This window comes from Hyperoodon ampullatus (assembly GCF_949752795.1).
Source record: "Hyperoodon ampullatus genome assembly, chromosome: 16".
Taxonomy (NCBI): domain Eukaryota; kingdom Metazoa; phylum Chordata; class Mammalia; order Artiodactyla; family Ziphiidae; genus Hyperoodon; species Hyperoodon ampullatus.
The window spans coordinates 1,029,024-1,045,965 of record NC_136929.1 but is presented as its reverse complement, the minus strand read 5'-3'; positions in this window follow the sequence as shown (position 1 = coordinate 1,045,965).

The following is a 16,942-nucleotide window of genomic DNA, read 5'->3' as shown; positions in this document are numbered from 1 at the left end:
CAAGTGAGAGGGTTCAAGTCCCCCCCACAGCCGGTCCGCAGAGCTGCTGGGGCCTCCAGGCCCTCGGGCTCCGCTCCCCCGCCCTCCCCTGGCTACCTGCCACTTCCGTCCCCGTAGCTGCCCCTCCCCCCGGCAGGAGCCCAGGGAGGTGGACGGGCTGTGTCCTCGGGAAGGGGTCCCGCCTGCCCCTCCCTCCCTGCTCCCTCGTCTGGGGCCAGCACCACCCCCGGTAGAGGGCAGCTCACAGCTCCGGCTGCCCCTGTGCCCCAGGCTGTGACCCTGGGAGGGGGCAAAGCGAGGTGGGGTCTGCCTGAGGCCCCGCCAGAGGCCCGTCTGGGAGCAGCACAGCCCGGTGGGCGGAGGTGGGCTGCTCCTGCCAGGCTGGGGCGTCGTGTCAGCAAAATGGATTTACAGGACCGACTGTCAGGCCGAAAAGGAATCCTTGGCTGTCCTGAGCCTTCACAAGGATGGAATCAAACTGCATTCCTTGAAGAACATTCAAGGGAAAAGTAATGTTCAAGGGAAAAGTCTGGCTTTTCCCTTGAGCATTATGTCTGTGAGACTCAGTTTGTAACGTCGATGAGGAAAACTAATCAGTAGCCAATCTAAAAAAGAAATGGAAAAATTTATCCGAGCAACCTGAGGATTATAACCCAGGAGACAGTCTTTCAGAAGCTCTGAGGACTGTTCTGCCTGGTTGAGGTCAAAGCACAGTTAGATAAGTTTCTGAGACGAAGGGTCTTACGTCAAAGTCACATATTGACAGTGTACATCGTCTAACAAGGCGAGCAGTGGGTCACCGTGGCCCTTACAGGATTGAGAAAGGAATGTTATCTCCTAAGGAGTCACCTTGCTGGCGCCAGGAGGAACTTGCTCTTTTTTTTGGAGAGCAGGCATTCCTGCGTCTTCTAAGGGGCTCTAACGAGTGTGCAATGCGCGTGTGCAATGCACACTGAAGGGCAGGGCCAGTGGCTCAAGGGCAGGGAAACTTCTGTGTTAAATTTACTTGTCCTGCCTTAACAATAATTTTATTCCATCAGTAGCTCCTGTGCTGGACAGAAATCCATTGTGCGGGTGGAATGCAGTTTGTGGCCTGAAGTTGTCCAGGTGAGGCTGGGTGAGGACCCTGTTCTGGGAGGGATGGTGGATGGGAGGAGGAGCCGCTCAGGAGGGAGATGCCAGGAACCCCTTAGGTCGGGAGAGGAATCTTCTTTGTAAACTGCAGAGCGCTCCAAGATGAGAGATCGCAGCTGTTGTTATTTTTATGTCATTTCCCAGGAGTAACTCACGGGTCACCGGTGTGACCGGCATCCGCTCCTGTCCTCCAATGGCACCCGAGCAGGACTCACGGAGTGTGGTTGTGTCATTGTCCCCAGAGACCCACGGCCTCTACTGAAGGATTCTTCCTTCTACTGACCTAAATCCCTCCCATCACGACTGGACGCCATTCGTTGTGGGTTTCTGTTCACTTTTCAGCTTTTTTGAGCTATATTTGACATAAAATGCACATATGTAAGATGCACACCTTGGTAAGTTTTGACATCCAGACACACCCGTAAAATCATCACCGTAATCAAGACAATCATGAACGCATCTGTCACGCCGGAGTCCCCCCCGCCCTTCCTGCTTCTCTTGCCGGGGGATCACTGACCTTTCCGTCACTATAGATTAATTTGCATGCTTTGGATTTTTCTATGAATGGAATTATACGTATGTATGTAGTTATGGCCTGACCTTGTTCACGCTGAGCACCCAGTCTATCACTCCTTGCTAGTGCTGGGTAGCTTTCCACTGTGTGGATGTCTTAATTTATCCACTCACCCTGTAGTGGACAAGTGGGTGGCTTCCAGATTTTGGCTATTAAAAGCTGTAATGGACATTCATGCACCAGTCTTTGTGTGGACAAACCTAGAAATGGAATGTCTGGGTTTAATTTTTTTAAGAAACTGCCCAACTATTTTCCAAGAGAGTTTTCCTGTCTTACACCCCTGCCTGCTGTCTACAGAGCCCAGGCGTCCCACGCCCTCACCTCCGCTTGGCTGTCAGTCTTTTTAATTTTCATCATCCTAGTGGGTTTGTAGTGGTGTTTAGTTATGGTTTTAATTTGCATTTCTCCAAAGACGTTCGGTGTCTTTTTTGTGCTTCTTTGCCTTCCATATATCTTCTTTGGTGAAGTGTTTGTTCAAATCTTTTGCCCATATATAAATTGGATTGTTTGTCTTCTTATTATTGAGTTGTAAGACTGCTATATATGTTGTAGATAAAAGCCTTTTGTTGGATATATGTTTTGCAAATATTTTCTCCCACTCTATTGCCTGCCTTTTCATTTTCTTTGGTGCCTTTTGAAGGGAAAAATTCAACATTGATGAAATTTATTTATTGATAATTTCCACATAGTTTAAACTTTTGTGTCATATTTAAGAAATCTTTCCCAAAGGAGAGGTCACTATGACTTTGTCATATATTTCTTCTAGAAGTTTCATTGTTTTAGCTCATAAATTTAGGTCTAAGATCTCTTTTATGTTAATTTTTGAAATTTGTTAATTTCAGGTGAATTTTGTATAATTTTTTTGGAGTGAGCCAAGGGTTTTGAGGGGTTTTCTTTGCTTTGTTCTGTTGCACATGAATGTCCAGATGATCCAGTGTCATTTTTGGAAAGATTATTATTTTCCCGTGAATTGCCTCAGCACCTTGTCAAAGTCAACTGACTGCATCTGAGTAGGTTTGTTTCTGGAATCTGTTTTGTCCTGATGATCTGTTGGTCTGTTATAACCATGACAAGTCAGTCTTGATTACTGTTGCTTAAAATAATCTTGGGATCACGTAATATAAATTCTCCAACCTTGTTCTTTTTCATGCTTGCTCTGGTTACTTTAAGTCCTGTGCATTTCTATACAAATTTTAGAATTAGCTTGAATCTGAATTTCTACCGAAAAACCTGCTAGGATTTTGATTGGGATTGTGTTGATTCTACAGATTAATTTGGGGAGATTGTCATCTTGATGATTCTAATAGTATTGCATCTTCCACTCCATGAACTCAGTGTTTCTTTATTTACTTAGGTCTTCTTTAATTTCTCTCAGCAATGTTTTTGCATTCTCAGTGTATGGGTCATGTGTGTATCTTTTGTCAAATTTATTTCTAAGTATTTGTATTTCTAACTTTGTCTTTTGAATGAATTACAGCTTCACAAGAAGTTGCAAAACAGTACCGAGAGGTCCCACATACCCACCCCTGGGAGTCTCCAAGTGGTGGAAACTTACATAATGATCGTAAATCATCAAAACCAGGAGCTGGATGTTGGCACAGCACAGTTAACTAGACTATGGAGCTCCCTCGGTTGGGCTGATTTTTGCAGGTTCACATTTTCCTTCGGGTGTGTCCTCATGCAGAGATTCTGTGACATGTAGATTCCACAACCACATTCAGGACACAAAACTCCTTGGTCCCCACAGAGGACTCCTTTGTGCTGTTCTTCCCCAACCCCTGGTTTCTTCTCCATCATGATAATTTGTCATTTCAGGAGCATTGTGTAATTGGAATACGCTTCCTTCCAGGATGGATGAAGGTTCTTTTAACCTGAAAGGACGCTTGGGTGTTTCCAGGCTTTAGCTAAGACAGTAAGCTGCTGTGAACATTTCTGTACAGGTTTTGTGTGAATGTAAATTTCTATTTCTCCAGGATAACCCAGGAGTGCAATTGCTGAGTCATGAGGCAGATCTATGTTTAACTTTTTAGGAAACTTCGAGGCAAACAATGGATGGAGGTGAGTCAAATGTGGGGAGTGGTAGGACATGGACCAAATTTAGAAGAAAGAGTCTCGAATTTTCCTTCCAAAAATCTGCTTTTAAAAAGAAATAGACCTACCATATATGGTAAATCAATTTTCAACAAAAGTGCCAAGACGACTCAATGGGAAAAGAAAGTTTTTCTAACAAATAGTGTTGGATCCGCTGAATATCCTTATGGGGAGAAAAACATTGACCCTTATCACATACAACACACACGCACACAAAAAATTCAAAATTTAAAATTTTGATTCGAAATTTATTGGTAAATGTAAATTCTAAAACTATAAAACTTCTGCAAGGAAACACAGGAGAAAGATCTTTTGCTTGGGGTAGGCAAAGATTTCTTAGAACACAAAAAGCACGAAACAATTTTTAAAATGGATCAGTTGGACTTCATTGAAATTAAAAACTCCTGCTCTTTAAAAGACACCATTAAGGGACTTCCCTGGTGGCGCAGTGGTTGAGAGTCTGCCTGCCGATGCAGGGGACATGGGTTCATGCACCGGTCCGGGAAGATCCCACATGCCGCGGAGCGGCTGGGCCTGTGAGCCATGGCTGCTGAGCCTGCGCGTCCGGAGCCTGTGCTCCACAGCGGGAGAGGCCACAGCAGTGAGAGGCCCACGTACCGCAAAAAAAAAAAAAGACACCATTAAGAAAAAGAAAAGATAAATCACAGAAACATACACAACTCTACAACCATCCCACCCCGAGATGTTTACCCAAGAAAAAAAAACATATGTCCACACCAAGGTGTGAACATGAAGCTTCCTTTGGAATCACTAAAACCATGAACAAACCACATGTCTGTCACCTGGTGAACACACACAGATCATGGTACCATACAACTCAGGGCTATTCAGCAATAAAAAGAAGAAAATAAGTGTGATGACGGATGTGTCTCAAAATCATGACGCTGAGTGAAAGGAGCCCACGTGTGTGGTTCCGATCCTATAAAATTCATAACCTGAAAACTAGTCTGTTTTGCCCAGAGGTGGATGGCTGGCTTCTGGGGAGGGGCTGGAGGGGCTGAGCCGCCACCCTTCTGGGTGATGGAAACGGTGACGGCTTCTGGGCCCAAACACACGCCCAAACCTATCAAATTACACACTTCAGGTACATACAGTTTATGCACTTTAACTTTAATTCAGTAAAGTTATACTCAAGGAAGAAATACTTTTAAAAACATAATTAGGGGAATTTCCTGGCGGTCCATTGGTTAGGACTCTGTGCTTCCACTACAGGGGGCGCAGGTTCAATCCCTTGTTGGGGAACTAAGATCCCATAAGTTTTGTGGCACAGCCAAAACCAAACCAAACCAAACCTAAAAAACTAAAAAAAATGAAAAACAAAAAAATGTGACTAGACGGCCCAGGGCCAGAGCCTCCTGCCCATCTGGTTCTGGGGTCTGCCTGGGAAGGCCAGTGTGCCCCCCGGAGCCGCAGGCTGGGTGCCCGGGACATGCGACGGGCTCTGCCTTCAGATGTTTTCAGCCGCCGCCCCGTCCAGTGCTCCCCACGGCTGGCGGGAGGCTCCCGCCCGCTTGTCTGGAAGCCGGGGCCAGCCTGGCGTTCCAGCCAAATCTCCGTCCGCTCCCTGGGCAGCCCCGAGCACGTCCAGCACCACGTCCTTGGGCCTCGCTGACCTGGCCCGCCTCTGGCTGCAGTGCCCGGGTCTGGACCCGACCTCCTGTCACAGCCTCTGGGCCCACTTGTCACAAGACCCTGGCCGTGGGCCTGCCCGCTCTGCATAGCGCCCCTGCCTCAGGTGACGCACTCAAGCTCACGGCTCCTGACAGGTCACTCGGAAAGTACTGACCAGTTGGTGACGTGGTTGAAGGTCTCCTGCAGCCACCAGGAGGGAATGTACGAGAAGGGGACCCACATCCTACAGTGGGACGTGGGTCACCCGGCCCTGGGCTGAGTGAGGGGCGGTGCGGCCCAGGGCAGCAGCCCAGGCTGCGGGGAAGTGGCCTGGGGGCAGGCCTGGAGCCCAGCTCGCCCGTTCTCCTCTCCCCCGCTCAAAGGAGCCAGCGGTTCTTCCCTCTCCTTTTGACCTGAAAGCCCCTCTCAGTCTCACCCAAGATCCTGGGCACGAGGGCGGGGGCCCTGTCCTTCTTGCCTCCCTGGGGTCTCGACTCCTGGGTCAGGACCTGGTCCCCCAGGCGTGATGCCCCGTGAGGCCTTCGCCCCAGGACCTACAGCTGCTTGGAGGAAAAGTGGAAAACAGCTCCCCAAAGCCTCCTTTGGCCCCAGGCCATTGTTTTTTCTCCTAGCAGACTTGGCCCCCATGTGCTATTTAACCAATAAAAGTTTGGCCGCTGTCCCCCTGCTGTGAAGTGGGGCCCTGGCTGAGGCCAGAACAAACAGAGCCTTGGGTGGCTGGCCTTCGGCCCAGCTGCCGCCTGATTCCCCAGCCCTTGCTTTTGTTGGATTGTCCTCTTAAATCTCTCAGAAAATCCAGCTTCTTCCTCTTTAGAGGGGAAAAGGATTGATAGCCTGGTCCCCCTGACAGCTGTCTCTCAGCAGCCAAACTGGGGGCTGTCGGCCACTGGGCATCCTGTGCTCTGTTGCTGTGGCAACCACTGTTTGGTGTAAACTGCGTTGTAAGCTCCGGGGCTCCTGGTTGGGCTGTGAGCTGCTGGAGGCCGGGGTGTGTGTTTTCCCAACCCCCTCATCCCCCCGGGCCCTGGAGAAACGCCGGGAACAGTGGGGGCTGCACCGATGCTTTGTGAGAGGGGAAACAGCCATGGGCCTCCGCCACGCCAGGCCCAGCGCCACAGGTCGGCTAAAACCCAGCAACTTCGCAAACTGTGATCACAGTTGAAAACGCCTGGTGCTGCAGGAAATATGCACAAATGAATAGCATCTTAAAATCCAGCAGGGCTGTGTAGGACCGAGCTGGTGAGAGGCAGGATTCTGGCCAGCGTGAAGTTCCTCAGTACTGGCAGAAAAGACGTCCACGCACAATAGGTTTTCATCCAGTTCAAAGGGTTTTTCAAGAGCCCAGCGTTAGAAAAGACAGACATGACTTAAGTGCCAGGAAGTGCAGGCCCGTCAGGGACCGGTTGGGGGCGATTGCGGATTCCGAGCAGCAAGGGTCGGGGGGTGATACGGACCCCCTGTCCTGGGCTCCGGCCCTGCTGCCCGCTGAGCCCGTGCATGTCCAGGCCGAGGCCAGATGTCTGCGTGTCACAGCCCTGAGCCGCCGGGCAGGCTGCAGGGTCCTCCGCGCGGACTCCTCGTAAACAAGCGGGTCCCAAGGTGACTGCAGCAGCCCCGGGCGAGAGGCCTCTGGCTGCTCAATAAATGACCACAGGCTTCGCAGTTCAAGATTCTGCAGACTCAGCGCCTTCCCACCTGGAGCTGGGGGTCAGCCGTGGCCTCACTGGCCCCGCGGGCTGCAAGGCTGTGTCCACCAGAGGCTCCGTGAAGGCCGGCCTCTCCTGCCAGCATCGGAGGCCAGGCCTCCGAGTCCAAATCCAGCAGTGCAGCATCTCCCAGCCTCGCCTGTCTCTGGCCCCCAACCTCCCTCTGACCAGGACCCGGTGTGTAGACCGGGCCCACCTGGATACCCTGGGACAGTCTCCTGTCGCAGGAGCCCCACCTTAATCCCACTTGCCAAGTCCTCTTCACCAGCGAGGCGACGTACCCACCAGTCCCGGGGTTCGGGGCAGGGGGTCACTGCCAGACAGGGTATCTGCGTGGCCCACCCTGAACCTTGTGTTCTCTTCTCCGTCTCCACACCTCAGCTCAGCCGTCCCCCCTGCTCAGCACCCCTCACAAACGGCCCTCACCTGCTGCCCCCTTCCCTTGTGGAAACTCAGCTTACAGCGGGGCCTTCCTGAACCCGGGGCGGGGGCAGCCCCTGCCCTGTGCTCGTGGTCCCCGTGACAGGGTGAAACGCCCAGAACGGGGGTGGGGACACACCTGTGGGCGTGCCAGACCAGGGCCTCCGTAGCCCCTCGGTGAGAAGCCTTGAGGCTGCCTCAGTTTCCCCAGGTGTGAATCGGGAACAAGCACAAGCCCTAGCCCCTACAGGAAGGCAGTGGTCAGGCCCTGACCGACCTCTCAGTCTGGAGTCCAGGTTGCCTTATATGTGCTGTGTGGCCCGGGCCAGTGTGCTGACCTCTCTGTGACCCACGCTGTCATCTGCAAAGCAGAGCTAATGGCAGTCCCTTTTCGAGACGTTTTACGTGAGGACCAAATGGATCATCCATCTGAGGTGCTCATAAGTGTTCCTCCTTGTCAGGGGAAGGAGCCCGGGTCTCAAGGAGCTGGTGTCGGGCAGGGGAGGTCAGCCAGGCGTTCCTCAGGAGGGACGTTTTCACACCCCCAGCGTCAGGGTCTCCTTTCAGGCAAGTGGCTGTGTGCTCCCGACTCACCCAGGGCACACGTGAGCCGAGGGTGCCCCAGACTCTGGGAGCAGGCCCCGCCTTGCCCCCCGGGCCGTGGGGATGGCCGTGGGGATGGCCGTGGGCCCGCGGGGCCTGCTGGAGCCTGTGGGCTGCCTGCCCCTTCCTTCTGCAGGGCCACACCCTCCCCTCAGGCCGCAGTGGAGTCCCCGCAGAGGTGGCCGGGGGCGCACGCATGGTCCCCAACCTCGACCAGCCTCTGCCCGGCCAGCTGGCTTGCAGGACCCCCCGGCAGCAACCTGGGTGGAGAGGTTGCCCTTGGGCTCGACCAGCGTGTCAATTTTCCTATTAGAACGTCCTTTCAGCGTTTCCAATTACGCCTTTAATCTCCCCTTTGAGTGGGGCCTAGGTCCTCGGAGGAGCGGCTGATTCACCACTGCGCAGGGGCAGGGAAAACAGTGAGATGAGCCCGGAACATCTAGTGGGGCCAGAAAGCCAGGAAACGCTCCCGGATTTAGTTAATTAGAGAAGTAAGAGCGTGTCACAGACACAGGGCACACCCTGGAGGCGCTGCTGGTGGCCACAGATGGGATCCTGTGAGCAGCGAATACGTGGTGATGGGTCCTAACCCACAGAGTAACGTGTGTGAGAGCCGTGCCGATGGAAATGGCCGCCTGGATAAACAAGTGAGCAGGGACAGGACGGCCCTCCTTTCGGGAGACCTTCCATCGGTAAGTAACTGGGAAAGAGGGCTACAGAAAATTAGCCGGGCGAACTCACACCAGCCGACGAGAGAGCTCAGGGGCGTGAGGACGGACACCCCTTTGGAATCGCTTATGGGATCGGCGTGGCTCCCATGGCTAGTCCTCAAGTCCACAGTGCAGCCGGGTCGTTCTCTAAGGTGGGCGTCCGAGCATGGGGGGGTGATGGACAGACAGCACCCCTGTGGCAAGCAGAACCCTCACCGAGGGAGCCACTGGTTTAGAGGAGCTGGGCAGGTGGTCAGCTGAGCAGGTACTGAGCTGGGTGGGTAGTCAGCTGGGCAGGTAGTCAACTGGGCAGGTAGTCAGATGGGCAGGTAGTCAGATAGGCAGGTAGCCAGATGGGCGGGTAGTCAGATGGGTAGGTAGTCAGCTGGGCAGGTAGTCAACTGGGCAGGTAGTCAGATGTGTAGGTAGCCAGATGGGCAGGTAGTCAGATGGGCAGGTAGTCAGATGGGTAGGTAGTCAGTTGGGCAGGTAGTCAGATGGGCAGGTAGTGAGATGGGTAGGTAGTCAGGTGGGCAGGTAGTCAGATGGGTGGGTAGTCAGATGGTTAGGTAGTTAGCAGGGTAGGTAGACAGATGGGTAGGTATCAGCTGGGCAGGTGGTCAGCTGGAAAGGTAGTGAGCTGGGTGGGAAGTCAGATGGGTAGGTAGTCATCTGGGATAAGTAGTCAACTGGGTAAGTGGTCAGATGGATAGGTAGTTAGCTGGGCAGATAGTGAGCTGGATCCGTAGTCAACTGGTTTAAGTAGTTAGCTGGGTTAGGTAGTAGCTAACAAATGTGGTCAGCTGGGTTAGATAGTTAGTTGGGCTAAGTAGTAAGGTGGGTTAAGCAGTGAAGGGGGTTAGGTAGTCAGCTGGTTGTGTAGTAAACTGGGCTAGGTTATTAGCTGAGTTAGTTAGCTCCATGTTAACTGAGCACCCCTGCAGGGACAGCCGGTGTCTGAGCTGTTCTCTTTGTCCTGTCCTGTCAGGGCAGAGGTTTAAACCGGAGGCTTTAGCAGGAGGGCCACTGGGAAGGGTAGCATGTGTCAGCAGCTGGGGCTGTGCAGGCCATCCTGGGACTAGTCAGATGAGACACCCAGTGCCCCCTCGCCGCCTGGCTGCTTGGTGACCTCAGTAACACCAGGGCTGCCTCTGTAACACCTTGAACTATTTTGGGGAAAACAGAGAAGCCAGGGTTGGCGCTCCAGGCCAGGTCAGCCCCTGGTTTGGAGGGAGGCAGGTGGGACAGGCTGGAGGTCCTGAGGCGGGTGGACGCAGCCCAGGGCTCTACACGAGTTCACTATATACACGTAGAATATACACACATGAGGAAGCCGTGGGAAGCGAGGTCAGAGTTCCTTGCTTGGAGGAGGGTCTGTGTGAACCCTAACACCGAGGGCGTCCTCGCTCTGGACAGGCGAGAGGCAGGCTTGCTTGTAGGGCTGGGACCGGTGACCCCGGGGCACAGACCGGGGCTTGCTTACGGGCTCCTGCCTGGTGGGCGGGGGTGGTGGTCAGTGGTGCAGCCCCCAGGGCCCCCAACAAACCCAGAGCCCGCAGCCAGACGGGGCCAGGGAGGTGGGTACCACCGGCCGTCTCAAGAAGCAGGAGGTGTTATTCCTGCCCCGTGCGGTCACCAGGCACCAGGCAGATGGCTCCTCAGGAAGCAGGGAGCCCAGGTTTGATGGTCTGTTCCTTCACCGAAGCTGATGGAGTCCAGGACGAGTGAGCGCTTGGACAGATGTGAGGGTAGCTGACAGTAGCCTGGGCAGGGCTTGAAGGAGCGTGCAGGGGTTGGGCTCCCGAAGGACCTGCTGGAGGCCAGGCGCTCCCCGGCCCAAGCACCCGCACACACGTGGGCTCAAGGATGTCCCGTGTCTCCCGCTGGCTGCACCCTGGCGTCCACGTCTGAGTCTCCAGCTTCTACATCACAGCCCCGCGGAGGGTGTCTGTGGCTGACAAGAGCAGGCCCCAAACACAGAGTCAAGCAGATGAGCGGGGCGTGGGGGGTGGGGGTGGGGGTGGGGTGTCCTCCGCGGCTCTGCTACCCTGGGGGTCCTGAGTCCTTCCCCGCCACCACAGTCCCTCGGGGGCAGCGCTGCTCCATGCTGGCTCCGTGCCTGGGGAGGGACAGCCCAGAGCCCCGGGCGGGGGATGATTTGTGCTTTCCCGGCTCGCTCCCTGCTCCATAAGTCTGGGCTGTCAGCACTGACGGCTCTTCCTGCCCTTCCCAGGAACCAGCGTCAGGTCTTGGGATGCTGGACGCCCCAGAGAGCAGCATCAGCCCCAGCCGGGCTCAGGATGCTCTGCTGTGGGGTCTGGGGGTACCACTTACTCCCGAGAACTGGCGTGAAGTTCTCAAAAACCTGTCCAGATACAGTCATAGCTGGAATACCAGGCAGCCCCTCACACTGACCCCAAGAGCAGGCGAAACTTGTGGGTGGCAGGGCTGTCTGGGCCCCCTGGGTGGGATGTGCCCTGACACCGGCCAGGGCTCCCGCCTGTGGGACAGGACGACTGCCCGGCACCCTTGGAACCTCCATCCCTGCCTCTGTGAGCCTCAGTGCTCCTGTCTGTAGAATGGGATCACTCCCTGGCTTGTCTCAGGCTCCATCAGAGTGGAATCCATCTAAGTGCTGCTGTTGTCCCCGAGGGCGTGCTCCCGGCTTCCGAACACCCTGCTCCACACAGAAGATCTTGATCCACAGTCATGCTTATCAGGACCGGAAAGACCTTTGCCCACAGACTGTCACAGCGGGCTGGGTCCATGGAGGAAACGTCCTGTGTTGTGAGCATCACACTCCTCTGAAGACCCATCCCAAGTCCATGCAGATGGAGGGGGACAGAGGGGGAGTCTAGCCAGACCTCGCTGGGCAAAACCTCTGCGTGTTGCTCTGGTGAGCCTCTCACCTCCAAAGGCCTTAGCAAGTGCCCCCCAACCCCCGGCGGCCAGGCCGTCCTTACTCAGTTCCATCCTCCTACAAGTGGGCCCTCCATGCCGGATGTCACTAGGGACACCAGGGAGTCCAGAGAGACTCAGGGCACCTGGGGACATGGGCACCTGGGGACACGAGGGCACCTGGGGACATGGGGACACTGGGGGACATGAGAACCTGGGGACACAGGGCAACCTGGGGACATGGGGACACTGGAGGGATACTGGGCACAGGGGCCTCAGGATGCTGCCGTGTGAGTGACCTTCGTGTTTGTGTTTTGCTGTGTGAAGTATGTCAGGGCATCACGGGAAGCATCTATTTGGCGGGTGGGTTTCCACATGGGCCAAGTGTCGTCCACCCTCGGAGGCGCTCAGGACTCTAGACAGAGGTGCAGGTCTGTCTGTCCTACAGAGCTCGTGGGGTCATGGGTCGCGAGGTCATGGTGCGGGGAGGGCCAGTGGCCAAGACACTTGACCGCCGGGCTGCATGTAAGCTACATGCCTTGGACTGGAGGGCGCAGCGGCCGTGCACACGGGGCCTGGGTCAGGCCTCACTGTGCCCGACAACAGACGGCCACCACCGCATTCACATTCTGGCTGCTTCTTCAGTGAGTAGACTAGAGTTAACATCTCTAACGGTGATGAAGCATCAGGCCACGGCCGCCTCCTGGTGAAAGGTCTGGGAGGATGACTTCCCCACTGAAAAACAGAGAGGCTGTGAGGGCGCCATCCCGCCACCAGGGGGCGTGCGGGGGCAAGCGCGGCTGCCGTTCTAGGCGGGATCAGGGAGGGCGGGGACGCCTCCCTTTCCCGTCCAAGTCCTTGGAGCAGCAGGAAAAGACTAGGAATCGACGGCGGCAGCAGCAGCAACAGCATACGTCGGTTGGCGCGTGGGCACGGCGGCCTCTGAGGGCAGCAGCCGGTGGGAGGAGCCATGCTAGGGACCCTTCCCCACACAAAACACCCGGCCTTCCTGCTGCCAAATCGGGACGATAATAGGGCCCACCTTGTAGAATCAGTGAAGCGAGACACGCCAAACGTCTCGAGGTGTCACGTGGTCACCGCTGCTCGCCGCACGCTCCCCGAGCCCCCTCCTCGCCCAGCCAGCCATCCACGTCTCACATTACTCTGCGTGCTCATAAGCAGGTGTGCCCCGTGCCCTGGGAGGTGTGGCCCTGCAGCATCACTTATCAGATGATGGAGCTCATTTTTGTGGGGCTGCCTGCAGATAAAGCAAGACGCACTGGACGCCCACTCTCGCTTCCCCCTTGGAATGGAAGCTCCGCGAGGCCAGGGTTCGTTCGTTCAACCATAGCCATGTCCCCAGCACTTGGTACGGTGCCTGGCACGTGGTAGGCTGTCAGCAAACATTTACGATGATATTGGGGAAAGGGCTTATGACGTAAGGAAAACTTGTAAAACAAACAAAAAAACTGGTGCAGTGTGATGCCAATTTTGTAAAAAAGCTTTATTTACCCATCTCCATATATAGCTCTGGGTACACATCAAGAGAGAGAGGAAACGAGAAATAGATGGAAATTCTAACAGTGATAATCTGAAGGTAATCTGACGAGATGACAGGCTAAATGCTTTTTGCTGGTTCCAACATTTCCCACAGTGAAAACGCATATGTGACTTGGGGGAGAATACTAATATTGGGAGAAGCAAGCAGGAGGCACTGGCGTGGTGCTCTGGGGCCCAGACAGGACGGGCGCCAGCGTGCGGCTAGTGTCCACCAGAGGCGTCGGGGCCGTCCCTGCCCCGGGTTGGGGGGGGCCCTGCAGCCTCTCATTCACTGGTGTCTGAGTAGCTGGGGGGCCAGCGGGGACGGAGGAGGAAGCTGGGTCAGGCGACAGGGGGCCCAGCCTCTGGTAAGCTTGCATAGGCGCCCCTGCAGGCTGAGTCGGGGGACCCTGAGGACTGGGGCCTCCAAGCAGGGGGAGGCTGCGGGGCAACCCTCCCTAAATGTAAACACCCGTCTTCTGCTTGCAGGCCACAAAGGCCAGGCTGGCCCCATGCCGAGCTCCAAGCACCACGATGGGCAGAAGCAGCTCCAACGGCCACCAGGGCGCCTCAGGCGGGAGACTCCGGCTTCCCTCCTGGTGTGACGTGAGCGCACTGAGTTGCCAGCGGCGAGCTAGGTCATACAGCTTCCCTCCAGGTCGTGGCTCTTTTTAAATCCGCAAGGCCCGCGTCACGCCCTCGTCACGCCCTCGTCACCCCTGGGACTGGCGTGCTCCCTGGCAGGATGCAGAGCTGGGCGACGCAGGGCTGTGGTTGGGCTCCACGGGTAGCACCCGCTCTATGGGCCCCGGCGGGCCTGGGGGCGCCAGAGCGGAGGCCCCCAGGGCCGCGTCCACCTGCCGGGCTGGAGCTTGGCCCGTGAGCAGGGGACAGGAGCCACCACGTCCACACCTGCGGCCGGCCCTGCAGGTTCCCACAGCGCCGCCCGGACCGGCTCCCCGCAGGCACCTCAGCCAACACGGGAGGTGAAAGGTCTCTGCCAAGCCAGCCGGGTTGTGCACACGTGTGAGGCCGCCCTGCCCCCCCGGGGGCCCTCCATGGCCAGACAGGCGGCACGTGGCTCTGACCGAGGCCAGCTGTCCGCGGCGGCCAGAGGTGGACGCGGACAGACGAAGGGTGAGGGCCGGCCGGGGGCCTGTTGTGGCTGAGCCCCGGGAGCAGAGGGACCAGTAAAATGACCACAGCCCAGACAGCCTCCTCCGGCGGACTCTCCAGAAGCTCCTCTTGGTGCCCTACTCGGGGGCCAGGTGCCGGAGCCAGGAGCTGCCACCCCGCGGGCAGGGACAGGGGGCACTTGCTCAGGAGGGTGTGCCTGGTGAGAACGCGCAAGTGTGCCTGCTGCTGGGGACCCGTGGGCCACCGCGTCCTTAGTCTTGGGCTGAAACACAGGAATGGCCTGGGACAGGCTGCTGAGCCTCAGCTGGTTGAACAGAGGAGCCTCGAAGCCTCGGGTCTCCCTGGTGCGGCTCCCTGACCCCTGACGCCCCTCTCCACTCCCGCAAGCAGCACCTCCCTGCGGCTTCATCTCCTCCACGTGGCCCTTGGGGCTCCCAGTCCCAGCTGCAAGGACGCCCGCCCACGGTGCTTGGGGACCAATGCCTGGGGTCCCTCCGTGCCCTGGTGGCAGCCCTCGTTGGGGCTGAGTGCAGGGCTGCGCGACCACTGACCTGGGAGGTGCGGCCACCTGTGCCGTCCATCCCTGGACTGCATCTCCCCCACAACTTACATTTCACGGGACAGGGTGCGTGGAAAGAAGGGACGGGGCCCCTGGAGAGGGACAACGTTTTCTGTTTGCGCTTTACTGAGCCCTTTTTAAAGGTGGCGTCATCACTTCGTGATGGTGGGGACGTCACACGTTGGGTGGTCACGGCACCAGGTCTCCGTGGCGTCTCTCAGGGCTGCTGGCTTTGTCCCTCGCCCCTCCCGGCGTCGCCGACCCTAGGAGACAAGTGGAGACCTCGGTTAGACCCCTGGCCACAGGGGGCGGGGCTAGAGTGGGACCCACAAGGCGGCCTGGCCCCGCCCCCTTTCTACTTCCTGCCCCTCCAGGCACCCGCTTCGGCCCCAGCCCATCTCTGAGCGTGAACTACCTTCTCCACCTTCTTCCTGGTGGAGTACAAGATGCAGCACAGCCAGCTGGTCCCGATCCTGGAGACGGAGAGGGGCGGGGTGGGTGGGGGAGACAGCTGCCCCCGCCCCATCCTGCCAAGGCCAGGGGCGTTCCCGGCCGGTGCAGAGCCAGACTTTGCCCTCCCACCCCCACCCTCGTGTCTCCAGCCCAGGAGCGACCCCTTGAGCACAGCAGACCCTGAAGGTCAGCGGAGCCGAGCCGCCCTCCCTCCCCTGCCCGGCTGCGAAGAGGCGTTGCAGGTGGACGGTGCCCAGCCCAGCGTTTCCCGAGCATCGCAGCCCGTGCCTGTCCCTGTGCATGGGCTCTGGGGGTTCCACTTCCAACCGAGGCTCTGGGACGAGGTGGCCCCCTTCCCTTCGCAGGGACCTCCACGGCTCACTGCCAAAGCCCCCCAGCGGGCGGCTAGTGGGCTGCTAGTGCCTGGGTGCCCTAGGGGGCTGGCTGGATAGAGGCGGCTTAGCTCTGAGGGAAACTGAGGCTGCAGGTGAGCAGGGCAGACAGGTGGCCCCGCCCGGCAAATGTCCAGGCCAGGCCCCTGTGGAGCAGACCCTGTCCTGCTGGCCAAGCAGCCTCCAGCAGCTGAGGCTTGGTTCCTGGGCACGGCCCGTCTGCAGGTTCTCTGGGGCAACTGAGCACAGGGGGTGGGGAGCCGGACTCTTAAGAGGCCGAGAGGGTGGGCCTGGGCCCGCCTGGCCTGGGGCAGAAAAGGAGCTGCCAGGCTGTGTCCGGTGTGGCCGAATCCATCACTACGTCCATCAAGAATTGATGAGAAAAACAGACGTCTGCTTAGGAAAGACCTTCCCATGTCAAGCATAGATTTGGTTTAATTTTTTTTTTAATTTTTAAATTAAAAAAAAATTTATTTTGGGCCATGCCACACAGCTTGCAGGATCTTAGTTCCCCAACCAGGTATTGAACCTGAGCCCTTGGCAGTGAAAGCGCGGATACCTAACAGCTGGACCACCAGGGAATTCCCCAAGCACAGATTTGGCAGCGTGCCGGGCAGTCCTGACATCTTGGTGAAAGCCACACGGCTGGCTGTGTGAGCAGAGGTCAGGAGAGACGTGGGGGGACACTTCCTAACAGGAACGCTCTCCCCCAAAACACACAACCTGGGGAAAGGCAGTAACAGCAACTGCCAAATAAGCAAAGGGCTGTAATGCTATAAACATTCACAGCTGGCGACCCAGGAAAATGGCCCGAAGAAGGCCCTGTTCTCCCGATGTCCGGCCTCTGCTCCGGATCTTCCTTTGGGGCCATGTGCTCCCGTGAAGTCCCCACTGTTTCCGAGAGGTGGCACTTGCAGATTTAAAAGTTTTCCTCTGGGGCTTCCCTGGTGGCGCAGTGGTTGAGAGTCCACCTGCCGATGCAGGGGACACGGGTTCGTGCCCCGGTCCGGGAAGGTCCCGCATGCCGCGGAGCGGCTGGGCCCGTGAGCCACGGCCGCTGAGCCTGCGCGTCC